The following is a 27,814-nucleotide window of genomic DNA, read 5'->3' as shown; positions in this document are numbered from 1 at the left end:
CCTAGCCTACTTAAACTATAATTTTCTGGTTATAATTTTAATTTTATAAGTGCTTGACTTGAATGGACTTAATACCAAAACATATTTTTGGTGGGGGTGCAACATGCTTTTTTCTCTTTCACTTACTGCTTTTTGACTTAATGTTTTTGTCTAATACTCCATATAACATGTATATGATGTATTTTTGATAAAGGTTATTGGGATTATTACACAGCACAAATGTGGTGTCAATTAGTTCACATAAAAAATATGCTAATTATTTGAATATAGGAACATTTAAAGTTGTGGAAAATTTTTGTCCATTGTAAATGTGTGGACTCATTGGCATATATATATATATATATATATATATATATATATACTTTCATATTTCCGAGATACGCGCTATTTTTCAATTTAAAACCTTTGTTGTGCGCCAGATTTTTATAGCGCGTCAGCCAAAAGAACGCGCACCAGATTTTGACTTAAATCATCTTAAGATAGATGGCAGATTCGTTTTAGGGTAGTTCGCGTAATCGAGTTTCATACCGAAAATATATACATCGCATCGTACGGTGGTGCCTCTAGCGGCCGAATCTCGAACTTGGCGGCGCACTACTCTAGTAGGTCGTCATGCGCTATGAAAATAGTTCTAAAATTAAGCTGTCACTCACGCAGTTCTAAAAAGTTTTCAGCGGCTAAATTACCCTACAGCGATCTACGTTTTCCAACAAAGCGGTGTGAAGAAAATGTAGCACCTAAGAACGAAGTCGGATAACTCGAATCAGAGCCGGTGAATTGAATTGAATTGATCACCAAACCGTTGATAATGGCGGCAGCTGTTCTCCTTGAATTTTGCTAAATTTCGTTGGTAGGCCTAATCGCAGGTAGGTTAGAAGTGTCTCTTCTTATTCATGTAATGTAAAAACGTCTTTCATCCGAACCGGTGGTCCGTGGTACCTTGAGAAAGCAATTATTCCCCATTTAGGGCCGAATTCGCCGAGGCCTTTTTTGGTTAGAAGAAGAGATTATCCTCAATCTAATTCTATCTAGTAAAGTAGAGAAGAGAGTGAGAGAGTGGGTACCGGCTATCAAGTAAGCCGCAATGTTGCTTGCCGTATCAGATCCCATTATTGTAACCTAAAGTCTATTTGTTTTCGATTGGCAGTGATCTTTTTGGGATACCTATAGGCCTATCACTTAATTTTCTGGGTAGGCATAATCATCGAAATACAGTCGAAGTCAAGTCTATCTTAAATAGGCCTAGCCCTAGGCCTAGTTCTAAAATCCTGTTTGTCGGCTGTTCGTTCTTGTCTATTCATTAATCTGATTGGTGACTGATTGTACTCGACGAAAATGTCTACAATCCTGATTGACGACCAATTCTACTCGTCGACAATGTTTACAACCCTGATTGTGAAAATCAACTGATGGAGGTAGGTGACCCTCGATCCCAGCCACTTTATAGACCCTATAAGGTTAATCCACACACACACACACACAGCCTTACACACAGAAATTGATTTACAGTCAGGATTGCAGAGAGTGTCGACGAGAAGAATTGGTAAGAATCAGGATTGTAGACAATGTCGATGAGTAGAATCAGCCAAAATTTGTCGACCAATTCTACTCGTCAACACTGTCTGCAATCATTTGATTAACAGTCAATCAGGATTGTTGACATTGTCGATGAGTAGAATCGGACGACAGTCAGATTGTAGACATTGTCGACGGATAGGCTAGAATTGGTCGACAATCAGATTGTAGACATTGTCGACAGTAGAATTGGTCGACAGGTAGAATCGGTCGACAATTAGATTGTAGACATTGTCGAGGAGCAGAATCGTTCGAAAATCAGGAACCGAACCACTCACTTCATAAAAGAAAACCCACCATGACATAACTATATTGACCTAATCCGGAGTTGAACCGACACCATCTGCAGCCTAAAAACTGGCCCGATCATATTCAAGATGGGCGACTGGCAGCCATTGTTGTTTGCCGAAATCCGCACTTTTCAGTAGTTTTTAGACCACTTGGACTTGAGTTTATTGCGTTCACTTAAAGTTTTCGTTTGTGCTTAGGCCTATGCGGGTCAATAGTTGGACTCCAGCTATTTAAGAATTGGAAGAAGTTTCAATTGATCGTTTAGGAATTGAAATTCAACATGCATCTAGGCCTACCGTAGATACATCTTCAGTCGAAAAAATTGGCACGGTCAGAAACAAGATGGCCAACTGGTGGCCATTTTGTTCACTGAAATCAGCACTTTTTAAACATTTTTGATGTTTTCAAGGCAAATGTTGAAATCGATTCATCGTTTGTCTTAATCTTTCAGCGATAATTGTATCCCCCCAAGGCCCATCAGCATAAGGCAAATTGAGTCGAGTGGATGTGTGGTGGTGGTCATTTGCCCAAAAAGGTCAATTTTGCTCTGAATGCTGAGACAGCAGCTTCCTAGTGGTTTTGCATTTTTTATTAGAATCTGCACCGTAATGGATATTCTTTGAGAAGAGATCATATTAGGCCTAGAGCGCTTTTGCAATCAGTCAATTATCGTGCAATTGGCCACCATCTTAAGTGTCATCAGTCTTGAAAATGACATCTGTTGAATTTCGATCACAATTTTGTTTCCACAATCAATTGTTAAATTGTAAGCTTGTGACATGTTCTAAGATTATGGTTTCAATTAAGCACAGTATCTGCTCTCATGGCTCTGGCAGTTTGATAAGTAACTATGAGGAAGTCTCATTTGATTTCCTTCTGTATGAACAATGTTGTGCACTTCGGCCTATATTGGTAGGCCTACATGTAGGCCTATATGATGATTGACCATCATCAAGCTCTATGCAATTTTGTAATTTCCATCGTTATCATTAAGGCGCCTATGCTAAATCAATTTTTTTTACATTTTCAGAATGAACAATGAAGAGATCAAAAAGATCGGAAGGGAAAAGGTCTTGTCACCTCTCCCAAAACACAATTTCGACGTGAAAGTTGTCAGCCATGAAATAGGTAAGTCGTTACTGAGTCTTTAAGTTTTTTTTTAGTTATACGCATTTTATACTAGTATAGAAATGACTCCTAGTATTTCCATAGGCCTAGTAGATTGGTAATGAGGCTTATTTTGTTATCACAATCGATTACAAAATCGTAGCTGCTGACATGTTCTATGATTGGTGAGTTTTGAGGTAATTGGTTTTTGAATATGGTCACCAGGGGGTGTTGAATATTGAAATTGTTAGATAGTTGAGCAATTGAAACCACTTTCTAAGTGGACATGGTGTCCCTGGACCCCTAGTTATAGTGTTTGAATATTAATTATCAAAAACCATTAGTCAGTTTATTTGAGATGAGTGTAGAAGCGACTCCTTCGAGATTAAGTCTTTTTTAGGCCAGCCATAGGCTGAGTCTATTACTAAACAAATGGAGCGAATTTAAATGACATGGTTTCCAGATGAAAGGCTCTTTGTGCAACTGAGCATATATTCATACAAATCATTCATTAGAGCATTATCCATTCTCCAACCCCTGTGAAGGAATTTTTATTTGCACTACAGAAATATAATTGACAATTGTGCAAAGTCAAGGAAAAATAGCTTTTTCTCAAATCGGATGAATGACCTGGGTATGCTAATTAGCCATGTGTTTCATCCCTTGTGATTTTATATAGTAAAGCGTGACGACCGTCTGATAATGATTCTTAACAACCAATTGTTTATCGAAACTTTATAGCGTATAAATAAACAAGATAAACACAAGGTATTTCCGTGATATTTTGAATTTATTCGCAGTTCATATTTAGCGCCATTCTCGCGAGATTATCAACAACCCGGAAATAAAATTCAAGCCCATCGCCAAACCCCTGTGAGTGTATAAGTATTAATTATAAAAAACCAAAGTCAGTTTATTTGAAATGAGATTAGAAAGAACTCCTACTATAGATTAAGCTTTTTTGTAGTGTATAAATATTAGTTATCAAAAACCAACAGTCAGTCTATTTGAGATATGTATATAAACAACTCCTACTATAGATAAAGCGCTTTATAGTGTATAAGTATTAATTATAAAAAGCCATACTCAGTTTATTTGAGATGAGTATAGAAACAACTCCTACTATAGATTAAGCTTTTTTATAGTGTATAAATATTAGTTATCAAAACCAGCAGTCAGTTTATTTGAGATGAGTATAGAAACAACTCCTACTATAGATTAAGTCTTTTAATAGTGTATAAGTATTCATTATCGAAAACCAAAATCAGTCTATTTGAGATGAGTATAGAAACGACTCCTACTATAGATTAAGCTTTTTTATAGTGTATAAATATTAGTTATCAAAACCAGCAGTCAGTTTATTTGAGATATGTAAAGAAACAACTCCTACTATAGATTAAGCCTTTTTATAGTGTATAACTATTTGTCATCGAAAACCTAATCAGTGTATTTTACATGAGTATAGAAACGACTCTTTCTATAGATTAAGCTTTTTTATAGCATATAAATATTGATTATCGAAAACCAACAGTCAGTTTATTTGAGATTAGTATAGAAACGACTCCTACTATAGAGTAAGTCTTTTAATAGTGTATAAGTATTAATTATCAAAAACCAAAATCAGTCTATTTGAGATGAGTATAGAAACGACTCCTACTATAGATTAAGCTTTTTTATAGTGTATAAATATTAGTTATCAAAAACCAACAGTCAGTCTATTTGAGATATGTATATAAACAACTCCTACTATAGATAAAGCGCTTTATAGTGTATAAGTATTAATTATAAAAAGCCATACTCAGTTTATTTGAGATGAGTATAGAAACGACTCCTACTATAGATTAAGCTTTTTTATAGTGTATAAATATTAGTTATCAAAACCAGCAGTCAGTTTATTTGAGATGAGTATAGAAACAACTCCTACTATAGATTAAGTCTTTTAATAGTGTATAGGTATTCATTATCGAAAACCAAAATCAGTCTATTTGAGATGAGTATAGAAACGACTCCTACTATAGATTAAGCTTTTTTATAGTGTATAAATATTAGTTATCAAAACCAGCAGTCAGTTTATTTGAGATATGTAAAGAAACAACTCCTACTATAGATTAAGCCTTTTTATAGTGTATAACTATTTGTCATCGAAAACCTAATCAGTGTATTTTACATGAGTATAGAAACGACTCTTTCTATAGATTAAGCTTTTTTATAGCATATAAATATTGATTATCGAAAACCAACAGTCAGTTTATTTGAGATTAGTATAGAAACGACTCCTACTATAGAGTAAGTCTTTTAATAGTGTATAAGTATTAATTATTAAAAACCAAAATCAGTCTATTTGAGATGAGTATAGAAACGACTCCTACTATAGAGTAAGTCTTTTAATAGTGTATAAGTATTAATTATCAAAAACCAAAATCAGTCTATTTGAGATGAGTATAGAAACGACTCCTACTATAGATTAAGCTTTTTTATAGTGTATAAATATTAGTTATCAAAACCAGCAGTCAGTTTATTTGAGATATGTAAAGAAACAACTCCTACTATAGATTAAGCCTTTTTATAGTGTATAACTATTTGTCATCGAAAACCAATTCAGTGTATTTTACATGAGTATAGAAACGACTCTTTCTATAGATTAAGCTTTTTTATAGTGTATAAATATTGATTATCGAAAACCAACGGTCAGTTTATTTGAGATTAGTATAGAAACGACTCCTACTATAGAGTAAGTCTTTTAATAGTGTATAAGTATTAATTATCAAAAACCAAAATCAGTCTATTTGAGATGAGTATAGAAGCGACTCCTACTATAGAGTTAGTCTTTTAATAGTGTATAAGTATTAATTATCAAAAACCAAAATCAGTCTATTTGAGATGAGTGTAGAAATGACTCCTACTATAGATTAAGCTTTTTTATAGTGAATAAATATTAGTTATCAAAACCAGCAGTCAGTTTACCGTACCGGTATTTGAGATATGTATAGAAACAACTCCTGCTATAGATTAAGCCTTTTTATAGTGTATAACTATTTGTCATCAAAAACCAAATCAGTGTATTTGACATGAGTAAAGGAACGATTCTTTCTATAGATTAAGCTTTTTTATAGTGTATAAATATTAATTATCGAAAACCAACAGTCATTTTATTTGAGATGATAATAGAAACAACTACTCCTATAGATTAAGCCTCTTTATTGTGTCTATCAAAAAACCATAAGTCAGTTTATTTGAGATTAGTATAGAAACGACTCCTACTATGGAGTAAGCTTTTTCATTGTGTCTATTAGTCATCAAAAACTAAAGTCAGTTTATTTGAGATGAGTATAGAAACAACTACAACTATAGATTAAGCCTCTTAATTGTGTCTATTAGTCATCAAAAACTAAAAGTCAGTTTATTTGAGATGAGTATAGAAGCGTCTCCTTCTATAGATTAAGCTTGATTATAGTGTTGAATATTAATAATAAAAAGCCATAGTCAGTTTTTTTGAGATGAGTATAGAAACAACTCCTACTATAGATTAGGTATTTTTATAGTATATAAGTATTCGATATCGAAATCCAAAGTCAGTTTATTTTAGATGAGTATAGAAACAACTCCTACTATAGATTAAGTCTTTTAATAGTGTATAAGCGTGAATTATCAAAAACCAATATCAGTCTATTTGAGATGAGTATAGAAATGACTCCTACTGTAGATTAAGCTTTTTTATAGTGAATAGATATTAGTTTTCAAATCCAGCAGTCAGTTTATTTGAGATATGTATAGAAACAACAACTACTATAGATTAAGCCTTTTTATAGTGTTTAACTATTTGTCATCAAGAACCAAATCAGTGTATTTGACATGAGTATAGGAACGATTCTTTCTATAGATTAAACCTCTTTATTGTGTCTATTAGTCATCAAAAACTAAAGTCAGTTTATTTGAGATGAGTATAGAAACAACTCCTACTATAGATTAAGCCTTTTTATAGTGTATAAATATTTGTCATAAAAAACCAAATAAGTGTATTTGACATGAGTATAGAAACAACTCATACTATAGATTAAGCTTTTTATAGTGTATAACTATAGGCCTAAGTCATCAAAAACGAAAATCAGTCTATGCGAGATGATTATAGATACGACTCCTATTATAGATTAAGCTTTTTTATAGGGTATAAATATTAGTTATCAAAAACCAACAGTCAGTTTATTTGAGATGAGAATAGAAACAACTACTCCTATAGATTAAGCCTCTTTATTGTGTCTATTAGTCATCAAAAACCAAAAGTCAGTTTATTTGAGATTAGTATAGAAACGACTCCTACTATAGAGCAAGCTTTTTCATTGTGTCTATTAGTTATCAAAAACTAAAGTCAGTTTATTTGAGATGAGTATAGAAACAACTCCTACTATAGATTAACCCTTTTTATAGTGTATAACTATAGGCCTAAGTCATCAAAAACGAAAATCAGTCTATGTAAGATGAGTATAGAAATGACTCCTATTATAGATTAAGTTTTTTATAGTGTATAAATATTAGTTATCAAAAACCAACAGTCAGTTTATTTGAGATGAGTATAGAAACGACTGCTTCCATAGATTAAGTCTTTTGTATAGTGTATGAATACTAATTATCAAAAACCAAAGACAGTTTATTTCAGATGAGTATGGAAACGAATCCTTCTTTTAGAGAAGTGTTTAAACTGAATAAATAAATATTAGTTATCAAAAACCAAAATCGGTTTATTTGAGTTAGGTATTATAGAAACGACTCCTACTATAGAATAAGCTTTTTTAAAAAGTGTATAAATATTAGTTATCAAAAACCGAAATCAGTTTATTTGAGATGAGTATAGAAACGACTACTACTATCGATTAAGCCTTTTTATTGTGTATAAATATTAATCATCAAAAACCAAAGTCAGTTTATTTGAGTTGAGTATAGAAACGACTCCTACTATGGACTTAGTCTTTTTAATATTGTATAAATGTTAATTATCTAAAGCCAAAGTCAATCTAGGCCTATATAAGATAAGTATAAGAATGTGTCCTACCATGGAATGGATTCAATTATAGTGTATAAGTTATAATCTTTAAAAAACAGTTTATTTGAGATTAGTATAAGAATGTGTCCAATCATAGAATTAATTAATTTCAGTATTGTGTATAAATATTTATCTTTAAAACCAAAGTCAGTCTATTTGAGATAATTGTAAAAACGACTCCTACTATAGATTAAGTCTTTTTCATGCTGTATAAGTATCAATCATCAAAAACCAAAGTCAATCCAGACCTATTTGGGATAAGTATAAGAATGTGTCCTAGCATGGAATGAATTCAATTATAGTGTACTATAAAAACTACTCCTTAGATTGAATCTCAGTAAAGTGTGCGAATATTAATTACCAAAAACCACAGTTCAATTGAGATGATTATAAAAAATGACCCTTAGAATAATATGATCCAGAGAATAGTGTTAAACATAAATCTTCAAGAACCAGAGTCATCTCAAAGGAGATGATTGCAGAAAAACAACCTCCGTGTAGAATAATTCACAATAAAGCGTGTCATGGTATCTTCAAATACCTAAGTCAGTCTGTTTGTGATGAGCACATAAAGGTGACACCTTGTATAGAATAAATGTAAATATAGTATTTCTATATAAATAGGTATCTTCAAGCAGCAAATTCAGTCTATTTTATATTTAGGACATTGATGCCCCAGTCTATGCAATTTTGTTAATTTCTTTGTTATCTTTGTAAATTCTTATCATTTAGGCCTGTGCCTAATCAGTAATTTGGTTATTTTCAGAGTGAACAACAAGGAGGAGATCGAAACGAATAGTTTGCGCAAAGGATTTGTCTTTATTTTCAAGATGTAAATTTGAAGTAAAAGGTGTCAGTAAAAATTTGGTAAGTCATTACAGTATCCTTATTGAGCCCTCGGTTTTTTTGACCAATTGGATATCGACCATTTACGTACTACTTCTCATTTTTGACCAGAAGATTGTCACCGATTCACCAGCTATCATGAGCCTGGGCTAAGCAGGTGATTTTAAGTCATAAAACGGTCATATTCCCTGGCTTTTGTTTCTACACATAAACCCTTCCGTATAACGATTCACAATATTTCTATATAAATTATGTATCTTAATGTAGAACGACTGGCAGTAAAGTATTCCTATAGAAATATTACTCTTCAAAAACCAAAGTTGGTATGAGTATACATTGTATATAAAAATGACCCCTACTATAAAATAATTCCAAGTGTAGTATTTCTACATGTATATTACTATTTAAAACCAAGTCAGTCCTTTTGAGATGATTATTAATCAACTGACCCCTACTTCACAGTATAGTGTGTCATGTTTTACTCTCCAGAAACCAAATTCAGACCATTTGAGATGAGTATATAAAATGACCTTTTTCATAGTGTATAAATATTAACTATAAAATACCAAACTCAGTCTAGTTGAGATATGTATAGAAACGACTCCTACTATAGATTTAGTCTTTTGATAGTGTATAAATATGGATCATCAAAAACCAAAGTCAATCTAGGCCTTTTTAATATAAGTATAAGAATGTGTCCTACCATGGAATGGATTCAATTATAGTGTATTAGTTATAATCTTAAAAAAAAAACAGTCTATTTGAGATTAGTATAAGAATGTGTCCAACCATAGAATTAATTAATTTCAGTATAGCGTATAAATATTTATCTTTAAAACCAAAGTCAGTCTATTTGAAATAAGTGTAAAAACGACTCCTACTATAGATTGTCTTTTTTCCTTCTGTATAAATATTAATCATAAAAAACCAGTCTATTTGAGTTAAACTGTAGCTGTAGTGTATAAATATTGATCATCAAAAACCAAAGTCAATCTAGACCTATTTGAGATAAGTATAAGAAGATAAGTTGTATAAGAATGTGTCCTTCCATAGAATGAATTCAATTATAGTGTATAAGTTACAATCTTTAAAGAAAACAGTCTATTTGAGATGAATATAAAAACTACTCCTCCTGTAGATTGAATCTCAGTAAAGTGTGCGAATATTAATCACCAAAAACCAAAGTCAGTCTATTTGAGATAAGTATAAGGATGTGTTCTACCATAGAATTAATTTCAGAATAGTGTATAAATATTTATCTTCAAAATCAAAGTCAGTCTATTTCAGATGAGTATAAAAATGGCTCCTACTATAGATTGAATCTCAGTAAAGGTGTGCAAATATTAATTACCATAACCGGAGTCACTTTATTTGAGAAGAATATGCAACGACACATTGTGTAGAATGACTCGCAGAATAGTCATTCTCAATATATGTTATTTCCAATAACCACAGTCAGTTTAATCGAGATGATTATATAAAAATGACCCTTAGAATAATATGATTCAGAGAATAGTGTTAAACATAAATCTTCGAGAACCAGTCATCTCAAAGGAGATGATTGTAGAAAAACAACCTCCGTCTAGAATAATTCACAATAAAGCGTGTCATGGTATCTTCAAATACCTAAGTCAGTCTGTTTGTGATGAGTACATAAAGGTGACACCTTTTATAGAATAAATGTAAATATAGTTTTTCTATATAAATAGGCATCTTCAAGCAGCAAATTCAGTCCATTTTATATTTAGGATATTGATGCCCCAGTCTATGCAATTTTGTTATTTTCTTTGTTATCTTTGTAAATTCTTATCATTTAGGCCTGTGCCTAATCAGTAATTTGGTTATTTTCAGAGTGAACAACAAGGTGGAGATCGAAACGAACAGTTTGCGCAAAGGATTTGTCTTTATTTTCAAGATGTAAATTTGAAGTAAAAGTTGTCAGTAAAGAAATTGGTAAGTCATTACAGTATCCTTATTGAGCCCTCGGTTTTTTTGACCAATTGGATATCGACCATTTACGTACTACTTCCCATTTTTGACCAGAAGATTGTCACTGATTCACCAGCTATCATGAGCCTGGGCTAAGCAGGTGATTTTAAGTCATAAAACGGTCAAATACATGGCTTTTGTTTCTACATTTAAACCCTTCCGTATAACGATTCTCAATATTTCTATATAAATTATGTATCTTAATCTAGAACGACTGGCAGTAAAGTATTCCTATAGAAATATTACTCTTCAAAAACCAAAGTTGGTATGAGTATACATTGTATATAAAAATGACCCCTACTATAAAATAATTCCAAGTGTAGTATTTCAACATGAATATTACTATTTAAAACAAAGTCAGTCCTTTTGAGATGATCATTAATCAACTGACCCCTACTTCACAGTATAGTGTTTCATGTTTTACTCCCCAAAAACCAAATTCAGACCATTTGAGATGAGTATATAAAAATGAAATTTTCTCATAGGGCATAATTATTAACCATGAAACACCAAAGTCAGTCAAGTTGAGATACGTATAGAAACGACTCCTACTATAGAGTAAGCTTTTTCATTGTGTCTATTAGTCATCAAAAACTAAAGTCAGTTTATTTGAGATGAGTATAGAAACAACTCCTACTATAGATTAAGCCTCTTTATTGTGTCTATTAGTCATCAAAAACCAAAAATCAGTCTATTTGAGATGAGTATAGAAACGACTCCTACTATAGATTAAGTCTTTTTATGGTGTATAAATGTTAGTTATCAAAACCAGCAGTCAGTTTATTTGAGATATGTATAGAAACAACTCCTACTATAAATAAAGCCTTTTATAGTGTATAAGTATTAATTATAAAAAGCCATACTCAGTTTATTTAAGATGAGTATAGAAACAACTCTTACTATAGAGTAAGCTTTTTCATTGTGTCTATTAGTCATCAAAAACTAAAGTCAGTTTATTTGAGATGAGTATAGAAACGACTCCTACTATAGATTAAGCTTTTTTATAGTGTATAAATATTAGTTATCAAAACCAGCAGTCAGTTTATTTGAGATATGTATAGAAACAACTCCTACTATAGATAAAGCGCTTTATAGTGTATAAGTATTAATTATAAAAAGCCATACTCAGTTTATTTGAGATGAGTATAGAAACAACTCCTACTATAGATTAAGTCTTTTTATGGTGTATAAGTATTCATTATCAAAAACCAAAATCAGTCTATTTGAGATGAGTATAGAAATGACTCCTACTATAGATTAAGCTTTTTTATAGTGTATAAATATTAGTTATCAAAACCAGCAGTCAGTTTATTTGAGATATGTATAGAAACAACTCCTACTATAGATAAAGCCTTTTATAGTGTATAAGTATTAATTATAAAAAGCCATAGTCAGTTTATTTGAGATGAGTATAGAAACAACTCCTACTATAGATTAAGTCTTTTAGTGTATAAGTATTAATTATCAAAAACCAAAATCAGTCTATTTGAGATGAGTATAGAAATGACTCCTACTATAGATTAAGCATTTTTATAGTGAATAAATATTAGTTATCAAAAACCAACAGCCATTTTATTTAAGATGAGTATAGAAACAACTCCTACTATAGATTAAGTCTTTTTATGGTGTATAAGTATTAATTATCAAAAACCAAAATAAGTCTATTCTAGATGAGTATAGAAACGACTCCTACTTTAGATTAAGCTTTTTTTTAGTGTATAAATATTAGTTATCATAACCAGTAGTCAGTTTATTTGAGATATGTATAGAAACAACTCATACTATAGATAAAGCCTTTTTATAGTGTATAAGTATTAATTATAAAAAGCCATAGTCAGTTTATTTGAGATGAGTATAGAAACAACTACTCCTATAGATTAAGCCTCTTTATTGTGTCTATTAGTCATCAAAAACTAAAGTCAGTTTATTTGAGATTAGTATAGAAACGACTCCTACTATAGAGTAAGCTTTTTATTGTGTCTATTAGTCATCAAAAACTAAAGTCAGTTTATTTGAGATTAGTATAGAAACGACTCCTACTATAGAGTAAGCTTTTTATTGTGTCTATTAGTCATCAAAAACTAAAGTCAGTTTATTTGAGATGAGTATAGAAACAACTACAACTATAGATTAAGCCTCATTATTGTGTCAATTAGTCATCAAAAACCAAAAATCAGTCTATTTTAGATGAGTATAGAAACGACTCTTACTATAGATTAAGTCTTTTTATGGTGCATAAATGTTAGTTATCAAAACCAGCAGTCAGTTTATTTGAGATATGTATAGAAACAACTCCTACTATAGATAAAGCCTTTTATAGTGTATAAGTATTAATTATAAAAAGCCATACTCAGTTTATTTAAGATGAGTATAGAAACAACTCTTACTATAGAGTAAGCTTTTTCATTGTGTCTATTAGTCATCAAAAACTAAAGTCAGTTTATTTGAGATGAGTATAGAAACGACTCCTACTATAGATTAAGCTTTTTTATAGTGTATAAATATTAGTTATCAAAACCAGCAGTCAGTTTATTTGAGATATGTATAGAAACAACTCCTACTATAGATAAAGCGCTTTATAGTGTATAAGTATTAATTATAAAAAGCCATACTCAGTTTATTTGAGATGAGTATAGAAACAACTCCTACTATAGATTGAGTCTTTTTATGGTGTATAAGTATTCATTATCAAAAACCAAAATCAGTCTATTTGAGATGAGTATAGAAACAACTCCTACTATAGATTAAGTCTTTTTATGGTGTATAAGTATTCATTATCAAAAACCAAAATCAGTCTATTTGAGATGAGTATAGAAACAACTCCTACTATAGATTAAGTCTTTTTATGGTGTATAAGTATTCATTATCAAAAACCAAAATCAGTCTATTTGAGATGAGTATAGAAACAACTCCTACTATAGATTAAGCTTTTTTATAGTGTATAAATATTAGTTATCAAAACCAGCAGTCAGTTTATTTGAGATATGTATAGAAACAACTCCTACTATAGATAAAGCCTTTTATAGTGTATAAGTATTAATTATAAAAAGCCATAGTCAGTTTATTTGAGATGAGTATAGAAACAACTCCTACTATAGATTAAGTCTTTTAGTGTATAAGTATTAATTATCAAAAACCAAAATCAGTCTATTTGAGATGAGTATAGAAATGACTCCTACTATAGATTAAGCATCTTTATAGTGAATAAATATTAGTTATCAAAAACCAACAGCCAGTTTATTTAAGATGAGTATAGAAACAACTCCTACTATAGATTAAGTATTTTTATGGTGTATAAGTATTAATTATCAAAAACCAAAATCAGTCTATTTGAGATGAGTATAGAAACAACTCCTAATATAGATTAAGTCTATTAATAGTGTATAAGTATTAATTATCAAAAACCAAAATCAGTCTATTTGAGATGAGAATAGAAATGACTCCTACTATAGATTAAGCTTTTATATAATGTATAAATATTAGTTATCAAAACCAGCAGTCAGTTTATTTGAGATATGTATAGAAACAACTTCTACTATAGATAAAGCCTTTTTATAGTGTATAAGTATTAATTATAAAAAGCCATAGTCAGTCAATTTGAGATGAGTATAGAAACGACTCCTGCTATAGATTAAGCTTTTTTACAGTGTATAAATATTAGTTATCAAAACCAGCAGTCAGTTAATTTGAGATATGTATAGAAACAACTCCTACTATAGATAAAGCCTTTTTAATAGTGTATAAGTATTAATTATAAAAAGCCATAGTCAGTATATTTAAGATGAGTATAGAAACAACTCCTACTATGGATTAAGTATTTTTATGGTGTATAAGTATTAATTATCAAAAACCAAAATCAGTCTATTTGAGATGAGAATAGAAATGACTCCTACTATAGATTAAGCTTTTTTATAGTGTATAAATATTAGTTATCAAAACCAGCAGTCAGTTTATTTGAGATATGCATAGAAACAACTTCTACTATAGATTAAGCCTTTTTATAGTGTATAACAGTTTGTCATCAAAAACCAAATCCGTGTATTTTACATGAGTATAGGAATGACTCTTTCTATAGATTAAGCTTTTTTTATAGTGTATAAATATTAATTTTTCGAAAACAGTCAGTTTATTTGAGATGTAAGCTTTTTCATTGTGTCTATTAGTCATCAAAAACTAAAGTCAGTTTATTTGTGATGAGTATAGAAACAATTTCTTCTATAGATTAAGCCTTTTTATGGTGTATAAGTATTGATTATCAAAAACCTAAATCAGTCAATTTGAGATGAGTATAGGAACGACTCTTACAATAGATTAAGCTTTTTTAAAGTGTATAAATATTAGTTATCAAAACCAGTAGTCAGTTTATTTGAGATATGTATAGAAACAACTCATACTATAGATAAAGCCTTTTTATAGTGTATAAGTATTAATTATAAAAAGCCATAGTCAGTTTATTTGAGATGAGTATAGAAACAACTACTCCTATAGATTAAGCCTCTTTATTGTGTCTATTAGTCATCAAAAACTAAAGTCAGTTTATTTGAGATTAGTATAGAAACGACTCCTACTATAGAGTAAGCTTTTTATTGTGTCTATTAGTCATCAAAAACTAAAGTCAGTTTATTTGAGATGAGTATAGAAACAACTACAACTATAGATTAAGCCTCATTATTGTGTCAATTAGTCATCAAAAACCAAAAATCAGTCTATTTTAGATGAGTATAGAAACGACTCTTACTATAGATTAAGTCTTTTTATGGTGCATAAATGTTAGTTATCAAAACCAGCAGTCAGTTTATTTGAGATATGTATAGAAACAACTCCTACTATAGATAAAGCCTTTTATAGTGTATAAGTATTAATTATAAAAAGCCATACTCAGTTTATTTAAGATGAGTATAGAAACAACTCTTACTATAGAGTAAGCTTTTTCATTGTGTCTATTAGTCATCAAAAACTAAAGTCAGTTTATTTGAGATGAGTATAGAAACGACTCCTACTATAGATTAAGCTTTTTTATAGTGTATAAATATTAGTTATCAAAACCAGCAGTCAGTTTATTTGAGATATGTATAGAAACAACTCCTACTATAGATAAAGCGCTTTATAGTGTATAAGTATTAATTATAAAAAGCCATACTCAGTTTATTTGAGATGAGTATAGAAACAACTCCTACTATAGATTAAGTCTTTTTATGGTGTATAAATATTCATTATCAAAAACCAAAATCAGTCTATTTGAGATGAGTATAGAAACAACTCCTACTATAGATTAAGTCTTTTAATGTGTATAAGTATTAATTATCAAAAACCAAAATCAGTCTATTTTAGATGAGAATAGAAATGACTCCTACTATAGATTAAGCCTTTTTATAGTGTATGAATATTAGTTATCAAAACCAGCAGTCAGTTTATTTCAGATATGTTTAGAAACAACTTCTACTATAGATTAAGCCTTTTTATAGTGTATAACTGTTTGTCATCAAAAACCAAATCCGTGTATTTTACATGAGTATAGGAATGACTCTTTCTATAGATTAAGCATTTTTGATAGTGTATAAATATTGATTTTTCGAAAACCAACAGTTAGTTTATTTGAGATGTAAGCTTTTTCATTGTGTCTATTAGTCATCAAAAACTAAAGTCAGTTTATTTGTGATGAGTATAGAAACAACTTCTTCTATAGATTAAGCCTTTTTATGGTGTATAAGTATTAATTATCAAAAACCTAAATCAGTCAATTTGAGAGGAGTATAGAAACGACTCTTACTATAGATTAAGCTTTTTTTAAGTGTATAAATATTAGTTATCAAAACCAGTAGTCAGTTTATTTGAGATATGTATAGAAATAGTGTATAAGTATTAATTATCAAAAACCAAAATCAGTCTATTTGAGATGAGTATAGAAACGACTCCTACTATAGATTAAGCTTTTTTATAGTGTATAAATATTAATTATCAAAAACCAAAATCAGTCTATTTGAGATGAGTATAGAAACGACTCCTACTATAGATTAAGCTTTTTTATAGTGTATAAATATTAGTTATCAAAACCAGCAGTCAGTTTATTTGAGATATGTATAGAAACAACTCCTACTATAGATAAAGCGCTTTATAGTGTATAAGTATTAATTATAAAAAGCCATACTCAGTTTATTTGAGATGAGTATAGAAACAACTCCTACTATAGATTAAGTCTTTTTATGGTGTATAAGTATTCATTATCAAAAACCAAAATCAGTCTATTTGAGATGAGTATAGAAACAACTCCTATTATAGATTAAGTCTTTTTATGGTGTATAAGTATTCATTATCAAAAACCAAAATCAGTCTATTTGAGATGAGTATAGAAACAACTCCTACTATAGATTAAGCTTTTTTATAGTGTATAAATATTAGTTATCAAAACCAGTAGTCAGTTTATTTGAGATATGTATAGAAACAACTCCTACTATAGATTAAGCCTTTTTATAGTGTATAAGTATTAATTATCCAAAACCAAAATCAGTCTATTTGAGATGAGAATAGAAATGACTCCCACTATAGATTAAGCTTTTTTATAGTGTATAGATATTAGTTATCAAAACCAGCAGTCAGTTTATTTGAGATATGTATAGAAACAACTTCTACTATAGATTAAGCCTTTTTATAGTGTATAACTGTTTGTCATCAAAAACCAAATCCGTGTATTTTACATGAGTATAGGAATGACTCTTTCTATAGATTAAGCTTTTTTATAGTGTATAAATATTAATTTTCGAAAACCAACAGTCAGTTTATTTGAGATGTAAGCTTTTTCATTGTGTCTATTAGTCATCATAAACTAAAGTCAGTTTATTTGTGATGAGTATAGAAACAACTTCTTCTATAGATTAAGCTTGATTATAGTGATGAATATTAATTATCAAAAACCAACAGTCAGTTTATTTAAGATGAGTATAGAAACAACTCCTACTATAGATTAATTCTTTTTATGGTGTATAAGTATTAATTATCAAAAACCTAAAGCAGTCAATTTGAGATGAGTATAGAAACGACTCTTACTATAGATTAAGCTTTTTTAAAGTGTATAAATATTAGTTATCAAAACCAGTAGTCAGTTTATTTGAGATATGTATAGAAACAACTCCTACTATAGATTAAGCCTTTTTATAGTGTATAAGTATTAATTATAAAAAGCCATAGTCAGTTTATTTGAGATGAGTATAGAAACAACTCCTACTATAGATTAAGTCTTTTAATGTGTATAAGTATTAATTATCAAAAACCAAAATCAGTCTATTTTAGATGAGAATAGAAATGACTCCTACTATAGATTAAGCCTTTTTATAGTGTATGAATATTAGTTATCAAAACCAGCAGTCAGTTTATTTCAGATATGTTTAGAAACAACTTCTACTATAGATTAAGCCTTTTTATAGTGTATAACTGTTTGTCATCAAAAACCAAATCCGTGTATTTTACATGAGTATAGGAATGACTCTTTCTATAGATTAAGCATTTTTGATAGTGTATAAATATTGATTTTTCGAAAACCAACAGTTAGTTTATTTGAGATGTAAGCTTTTTCATTGTGTCTATTAGTCATCAAAAACTAAAGTCAGTTTATTTGTGATGAGTATAGAAACAACTTCTTCTATAGATTAAGCCTTTTTATGGTGTATAAGTATTAATTATCAAAAACCTAAATCAGTCAATTTGAGAGGAGTATAGAAACGACTCTTACTATAGATTAAGCTTTTTTTAAGTGTATAAATATTAGTTATCAAAACCAGTAGTCAGTTTATTTGAGATATGTATAGAAATAGTGTATAAGTATTAATTATCAAAAACCAAAATCAGTCTATTTGAGATGAGTATAGAAACGACTCCTACTATAGATTAAGCTTTTTTATAGTGTATAAATATTAGTTATCAAAACCAGCAGTCAGTTTATTTGAGATATGTATAGAAACAACTTCTACTATAGATTAAGCCTTTTTATAGTGTATAACTGTTTGTCATCAAAAACCAAATCCGTGTATTTTACATGAGTATAGAAACGACTCTTACTATAGATTAAGCTTTTTTTAAGTGTATAAATATTAGTTATCAAAACCAGTAGTCAGTTTATTTGAGATATGTATAGAAATAGTGTATAAGTATTAATTATCAAAAACCAAAATCAGTCTATTTGAGATGAGTATAGAAACGACTCCTACTATAGATTAAGCTTTTTTATAGTGTATAAATATTAGTTATCAAAACCAGCAGTCAGTTTATTTGAGATATGTATAGAAACAACTTCTACTATAGATTAAGCCTTTTTATAGTGTATAACTGTTTGTCATCAAAAACCAATCCGTGTATTTTACATGAGTATAGAAACGACTCTTACTATAGATTAAGCTTTTTTTAAGTGTATAAATATTAGTTATCAAAACCAGTAGTCAGTTTATTTGAGATATGTATAGAAATAGTGTATAAGTATTAATTATCAAAAACCAAAATCAGTCTATTTGAGATGAGTATAGAAACGACTCCTACTATAGATTAAGCTTTTTTATAGTGTATAAATATTAGTTATCAAAACCAGCAGTCAGTTTATTTGAGATATGTATAGAAACAACTTCTACTATAGATTAAGCCTTTTTATAGTGTATAACTGTTTGTCATCAAAAACCAAATCCGTGTATTTTACATGAGTATAGAAACGACTCTTACTATAGATTAAGCTTTTTTAAAGTGTATAAATATTAGTTATCAAAACCAGTAGTCAGTTTATTTGAGATATGTTTAGAAACAACTCCTACTATAGATTAAGCCTTTTTATAGTGTATAAGTATTAATTATAAAAGCAATAGTCAGTATATTTGAGATGAGTATAGAAACAACTCCTACTATAGATTAAGTCTTTTAATAGTGTATAAGTATTAATTATCAAAAACCAAAATCAGTCTATTTGAGATGAGAATAGAAATGACTCCTACTATAGATTAAGCATTTTTATAGTGAATAAATATTAGTTATCAAAACCAGCAGTCAGTTTATTTGAGATATGTATAGAAACAACTTCTTCAATAGATTAAGCCTTTTTATAGTTTATAACTATTTGTCATCAATAACCAAATCAGTGTATTTGACATGAGTAAAGGAACGCTTCTTTCTATAGATTAAGCTTTTTTATAGCATATAAATATTAATTATCGAAAACCAACAGTCAGTTTATTTGAGATGATAATAGAAACAACTACTCCTATAGATTAAGCCTCTTTATTGTGTCTATCAAAAAACCATAAGTCAGTTTATTTGAGATAAGTATAGAAACGACTGCTTCCATAGATTAAGTCTTTTGTATAGTTAATGAACACTAATTATCAAAAACCAAAGACAGTTTATTTCAGATGAGTATAGAAACAACTACTACTATAGATTAAGCCTCTTTATTGTGTCTATTAGTCATCAAAAACTAAAGTCAGTTTATTTCAGATGAGTATAGAAACAACTCCAACTATAGATTAAGCCTTATTATAGTGTATAACTATTTGTCATAAAAAACCAAATCAGCGTATTCGACATGAGTATAGAAACAACTCCTACTATAGATTAAGCTTTTTATAGTGTATAACTTTAGGCCTAAGTCATCAAAAATGAAAATCAGTCTATGTGAGATGAGTATAGAAACGACTCCTATTATAGATTGAGCTTTTTTATAGTGTATAAATATCAGTTATCAAAAACCAACGGTCAGTTTATTTGAGATGAGTATAGAAATGACTCCTACTATACATTAAGCCATTTTTATAGTGTATAAACGTTATTTATCAATAACCAGTCAGTTTATTTGAGATGATTATAGAAGTGACTACTTCTATAAGTCTTTTTAAAAGTGTATAAATATAAGTTATCAAAAACAAAAATCAGTTTATTTGAGATGAGTATAGAAATGACTACTACTATCGATTAAGCCTTTTTATTGTGTATAAATATCAATCATCAAAAACAAAAGTCAGTTTATTTGAGTTGAGTATAGAAACGACTCCTACTATGGATTAAGTCTTTTTTATAGTGTATAAATATTAATTATCTAAAGCCAAAGTCAATTTAGGCCTATATAAGATAAGTATAAGAATGTGTCCTACCATGGAATGGATTCAATTATAGTGTATAAGTTATAATCTTTAAAGAAACAGTCTATTTGAGATTAGTATAAGAATGTGTCCAATCATAGAATTAATTAATTTCAGTATTGTGTATAAATATTTATCTTTAGAACCAAAGTCAGTCTATTTGAGATAAATGTAAAAACGACTCCTATCGATTAAGTCTTTTTCATGCTGTATAAGTATCAATCATCAAAAACCGAAGTCAATCTAGACCTATTTGAGATATGTATGAGAATGTGTCCTAGCATAGAATGAATTCAATTATTGATTGAATCTCAGTAAAGTGTGTGAATATTGATTACCAAAAACCTCAGTTCAATTGAGATGATTATATAAAAAAATGACCCTTAGAATAATATGATCCAGAGAATAGTGTTAAACATAAATCTTCGAGAACCAGTCATCTAAAAGGAGATGATTGCAGAAAAACAACCTCCTTCTAGAATAATTCACAATAAAGCGTGCCATGGTATCTTCAAATACCTAAGTCAGTTTGTTTGTGATAAGTGTTAAAACGACTCCTAAGTCTTTTTCATACAGTATGAAAAATACTATACAGTATTACTGTATAAATATTAATCCAAAAAACCAGTCTATTTGAGATAAACTGTAGCTGTAGTGTATAAATATTGATCATCAAAAACCAAAGTCAATCTAGACCTATTTGAGATAGTATAAGAAGATAAGTTGTATAAGAATGTGTCCTTCCATAGAATGAATTCAATTATAGTGTATAAGTTACAATCTTTAAAGAAAACAGTCTATTTGAGATGAATATAAAAACTACTCCTCCTGTAGATTGAATCTCAGTAAAGTGTGCGAATATTAATCACCAAAAACCAAAGTCAGTCTATTTGAGATAAGTATAAGGATGTGTTCTACCATAGAATTAATTTCAGAATAGTGTATAAATATTTATCTTCAAAATCAAAGTCAGTCTATTTCAGATGAGTATAAAAATGGCTCCTACGATAGATTGAATCTCAGTCAAGTGTGCAAATATTAATTACCATAACCGGAGTCACTTTATTTGAGAAGAATATGCAACGACACATTGTGTAGAATGACTCGCAGAATAGTCATTCTCAATATATGTTATTTTCAAAAACCACAGTCAGTTTAATCGAGATGATTATATAAAAATGACCCTTAGAATAATATGATTCAGAGAATAGTGTTAAACATAAATCTTCGAGAACCAGTCATCTCAAAGGAGATGATTGTAGAAAAACAACCTCCGTCTAGAATAATTCACAATAAAGCGTGTCATGGTATCTTCAAATACCTAAGTCAGTCTGTTTGTGATGAGTACATAAAGGTGACACCTTTTATAGAATAAATGTAAATATAGTTTTTCTGTATAAATAGGTATCTTCAAGCAGCAAATTCAGTCCATTTTATATTTAGGATATTGATGCCCCAGTCTATGCATTTTGTTATTTTCTTTGTTATCTTTGTAAATTCTTATCATTTAGGCCTGTGCCTAATCAGTAATTTGGTTATTTTCAGAGTGAACAACAAGGAGGAGATCGAAACGAATAGTTTGCGCAAAGGATTTGTCTTTATTTTCAAGATGTAAATTTGAAGTAAAAGGTGTCAGTAAAAAAATTGGTAAGTCATTACAGTATCCTTATTGAGCCCTCGGTTTTTTTGACCAATTGGATATCGACCATTTTAGTACTACTTCCCATTTTTGACCAGAAGATTGTCACCGATTCACCAGCTATCATGAGCCTGGGCTAAGCAGGTGATTTTAAGTCATAAAACGGTCATATTCCCTGGCTTTTGTTTCTACACATAAACCCTTCCGTATAATGATTCACAATATTTCTATATAAATTATGTATCTTAATGTAGAACGACTGGCAGTAAAGTATTCCTATAGAAATATTACTCTTCAAAAACCAAAGTTGGTATGAGTATACATTGTATATAAAAATGACCCCTACTATAAAATAATTCCAAGTGTAGTATTTCTACATGAATATTACTATTTAGAACCAAGTCAGTCCTTTTGCGATGATTATTAATCAACTGACCCCTACTTCACAGTATAGTGTGTCATGTTTTACTCTCCAAAAACCAAATTCAGACCATTTGAGATGAGTATATAAAATGACCTTTTTCATAGTGTATAAATATTAACTATAAAATACCAAACTCAGTCTAGTTGAGATATGTATAGAAACGACTCCTACTATAGATTTAGTCTTTTGATAGTGTATAAATATGGATCATCAAAAACCAAAGTCAATCTAGGCCTTTTTTATATAAGTATAAGAATGTGTCCTACCATGGAATGGATTCAATTATAGTGTATTAGTTATAATCTTAAAAAAAAAAACAGTCTATTTGAGATTAGTATAAGAATGTGTCCAACCATAGAATTAATTAATTTCAGTATAGCGTATAAATATTTATCTTTAAAACCAAAGTCAGTCTATTTGAAATAAGTGTAAAAACGACTCCTACTATAGATTAAGTCTTTTTTCCTTCTGTATAAATATTAATCATAAAAAACCAGTCTATTTGAGTTAAACTGTAGCTGTAGTGTATAAATATTGATAATCAAAAACCAAAGTCAATCTAGACCTATTTGAGATAAGTATAAGAAGATAAGTTGTATAAGAATGTGTCCTTCCATAGAATGAATTCAATTATAGTGTATAAGTTACAATCTTCAAAGAAAACAGTCTATTTGAGATGAATATAAAAACTACTCCTCCTGTAGATTGAATCTCAGTAAAGTGTGCGAATATTAATCACCAAAAACCAAAGTCAGTCTATTTGAGATAAGTATAAGGATGTGTTCTACCATAGAATTAATTTCAGAATAGTGTATAAATATTTATCTTCAAAATCAAAGTCAGTCTATTTCAGATGAGTATAAAAATGGCTCCTACGATAGATTGAATCTCAGTAAAGGTGTGCAAATATTAATTACCATAACCGGAGTCACTTTATTTGAGAAGAATATGCAACGACACATTGTGTGGAATGACTCGCAGAATAGTCATTCTCAATATATGTTATTTCCAAAAACCACAGTCAGTTTAATCGAGATGATTACATAAAAATGACCCTTAGAATAATATGATCCAGAGAATAGTGTTAAACATAAATCTTCGAGAACCAGTCATCTCAAAGGAGATGATTGCAGAAAAACAACCTCCGTCTAGAATAATTCACAATAAAGCGTGCCATGGTATCTTAAAATACCTAAGTCAGTCTGTTTGTGATGAGCACATAAAGGTGACACCTTGTATAGAATAAATGTAAATATAGTATTTCTATATAAATAGGGATCTTCAAGCAGCAAATTCAGTCCATTTTATATTTAGGATATTGATGCCCCAGTCTATGCAATTTTGTTATTTTCTTTGTAAATTCTTATCATTTAGGCCTGTGCCTAATCTGGAATTTGGTTATTTTTAAAGTGAACATCAAGGAGGAGATCGAAACGAATAGTTTGGACTAAGGATTTGCCTTAATTTTCGAGATGTAAATTTGAAGTAAAAAGTGTCAGTAAAGAAATTGGTAAGTCATTACAGTATCCTTATTGAGCCCTCATTTTATTTACCAATTGGATATCGACCATTTTAGTACTACTTCCCATTTTTGACCAGAAGATTGTCACCGATTCACCAGCTATCATGAGCCTGGGCTAAGCAGGTGATTTTAAGTCACAAAATGGTAATATTCACTGGCTTTTGTTTCTACACATAAACCCTTCCGTATAATGATTCACAATATTTCTATATAAATATGTATCTTAATGTAGAACGACTGGTAGTAAAGTATTCCTATAGAAATATTACTCTTCAAAAACCAAAGTTGGTATGAGTATACATTGTATATAAAAATGACCCCTACTATAAAATAATTCCAAGTGTAGTATTTCTACATGAATATTACTATTTAAAACCAAGCCAGTCCTTTTGAGATGATTATTAATCAACTGACCCCTACTTCACGTAGTATATAAAACATATAAAAATGACCCTTACTATAGAACTGATCCCTACTTCACGGTTTAGTTTTTACGTGTATTACTTTCCATAAACCTAAATTCATTCCATTTGAAATGAGTGTATAAAATGACCCTTACTATAGAATTATTCTCAATATATACAGTATTCCTATATAAGTTTAATTTCTTAAATTACAACCTCAGTCTATTTGAGTTGTACATTTGGGAGGAGTACATGAAAATGACTGTACTATTGAATGATTCACATGGTGATCATCCTGATAATCCCTAAAATCAACATATTGTTGTTCATTCCTTCAATTATTGCCGATATCGAAACATTTGAATACGACTCCCAGATGTGTGCTGCTACATCAGAAAATTGTTTTTCTTTGGAAAAGTACAATGCGTATTAAAATTGAATGGGCTTTATTTTGTCATACTCATATTTGAAATTATCATATTTTTTTTCTAGGGAAGAAGTGATGGAGCAAAACCGAAGAAACGCGTTTTATGGACCTTTTTGAAATTATATCGAGCAGAGGCTACTTTGTCCAACTTCTATTCTGTTTACACAACCTATAGAATGTTGTCCATTATCATGCAGAATGTCATTTGTTTTGATACACTCGGACTGTTGATCATGTTGTGATTATGTCATATAGCTAATTTACTCACTTTAAGATTGTTCATTCATAATTCCTTTAATGTTTAGTTGTTTTGCGGTTAAACAATTTTACCATATTGTGTTAAATGTTTGGTGGTTTACAGTGGCAAAAGATTAGTTCAGTGTATGTTCATCTGGGGTGTTGCATATAAAATTGTCAGATTGCAATTGGAATCTTCTTGATTGGGCAGTGTCTGGACCCCTTGTTTTTCATACTATATACCTTTCATGAATGTATCTCTTTTGGATGAATACACTTACACAAAGACTTGAACCCATTTATTATTGCGGAAATTATGACTGTAATTTTAAGTAGTTTATTCTGCTATTTTCTCTGTAATTCTGAAGAAGTTAAGAGATAATGGTTAATAATATTTTATAGATTATCACAAGGGTTAAGTTGGACCACCTGTGTAATGTGTTTAAAATATATAATCAGAATTAATGTACTTTGTAATCTGGGGTCAGTTAATCAAAAGTTGGTTCAAAAGCTGGCAAACCAGTAGATAGTTGACACGGTAACAATTGAAAGTTCATTGTTACTACGGTATCTGTCTGCCATTTATCTTTCTCGAACATTTGAGTTACTGACTCCACTCTGACTTATGTGTTTGTCAAAGTTAAATAAATATAACTAGCTTCTGTATGCATACTCTGAACGGTAAGATTTTAAGACAAATGGTAATCGAAGGATCTCATATGCTCGCGAAATATGAGGTCATAGGTTGGAATTTTCAATGAGTATCGAACAAAGCACCATCACCAAGTTGCACCAGTCACACGATCACATATTATGTTTGTAATTGAAAATATTTTTTCTAATTGTACTTGAAGACATGTACACTTAATTATATATAAATGAAAATAAACATGCTGTTTCCACCATAACTCGTGATATAAATCTAATAGTTTTATCGATCAATAATTTTAAAATGAAGCATCAGGCAGTGTAGAAGGATTTCCTAAAGGATGTGTGCAGATCTATCCCAAAGTTTATCCACTCCCTACCAATACTCAACTTGATAGCAGCGTAAAGCATGAGCATGTATAGCAAGGATTGACTGACTTCTGGCAACATACTATGGACGTTACCGTACTTAAGGCCCCACTACCATGTGTTATTAAGGAGCTTATCCGAGACCCTCAATCTCCAGTATCCGACAAAGATTTCAAGCGAATGATGCAGGTGACATAAGCGAAACTACCAATATATGTTTGAGAAGATTCCATCAGGCTGACGTTGGTTGGAGAAAATATGTATGAACTATATGAGTCGTCCTATCCTACCCATCTTAAATACCGGTACTCATACCAAATACGCTGGGGTAGAGTCATTCTAAACTATAAGCCATTTAATATGCCTTAAATTGGCTGACGATACGTGTTAGCCACAATTTAAAGTAAAATACAAGGAGTATATCTATGCTAGGAGTCATTTAATACTCATTTCAACAGTGCGAAGATAGATACAGTAATCCCCATTATATTCTTAGTCAGTGTCGCGCATACTCTCGTGATATACCATATTTATCTGATATTGCGAGCTTGTGCCGGCCAGACATATTGCAAAGAGTCATACTCATACTACATATGAGTATGTACATTTCATTCTAGTAATCTCATTGGTCTTTCGTTGCCCGCCAAACACCATACTTTATCATTTTATCTATTATATTATATATAGTAATGTGTAGATAATAAAATCACTGTTTAAACCAAGCGGTCAGAGATTTACCAATTTCAGTCCTGGTCTGTGTGACTGGCACGAGGTGACTTTGGGTCACCACCCTGTGTCTGGTCAAGCACACTATACTGTAACCAAGCAACAGCCGGCGCTCACCAAATCTTTCTGTAAATGTTTTTTAATCAGCTTGCGCGTAGTGACAAAACGCAGTCATTTTATGCGGTCAATAAATATATCTATTATCGTATCGGCAAAATGCTACCCTAGACATACACGCGGCCAAGCTATGTACCCGTCCTGTGTTATATCATGATTGAGTTAAGTTGATTATTTTGCTATAAAATATGGTCCCATTTATTTGATTTGAAGATTTCACTTGATTTGGATGAATTTACTTTTTATGTTTCTTTTAAATCGAATTAATTAATTGGAAAAACATTTGAGTCCATTTTCCTAAGATATTTTGTGAACCCCTGTACTGCACGGGAGAAACTGGATAACA

The 27,814-nt window shown here is 30.2% G+C and overlaps 1 long non-coding RNA gene across 2 annotated transcripts; it reads left to right on the top strand.

Moving 5' to 3' along the window:
* The first annotated feature begins 427 nt into the window (after positions 1-427).
* On the top strand, positions 428-26,515 carry LOC141906944 (uncharacterized). Of its 2 annotated transcripts, none has more exons than XR_012619434.1 (7): positions 428-866; positions 2,897-2,994; positions 8,778-8,878; positions 10,709-10,810; positions 22,501-22,602; positions 24,393-24,528; positions 25,437-26,515. It is a non-coding gene; the product is annotated as an uncharacterized LOC141906944 (long non-coding RNA). The 2 variants fall into 2 exon arrangements; XR_012619433.1 differs by having other exon boundaries at positions 434-866; positions 24,429-24,528.
* Positions 26,516-27,814: the final 1,299 nt, after the last annotated feature.

This window comes from Tubulanus polymorphus, chromosome 6, assembly GCF_964204645.1.
Source record: "Tubulanus polymorphus chromosome 6, tnTubPoly1.2, whole genome shotgun sequence".
Classification (NCBI taxonomy): Eukaryota; Metazoa; Nemertea; class Palaeonemertea; order Tubulaniformes; family Tubulanidae; genus Tubulanus; species Tubulanus polymorphus.
The sequence above is the reverse complement of the archived record's forward strand: the minus strand, read 5'-3'. Positions and strand labels throughout refer to the sequence as shown.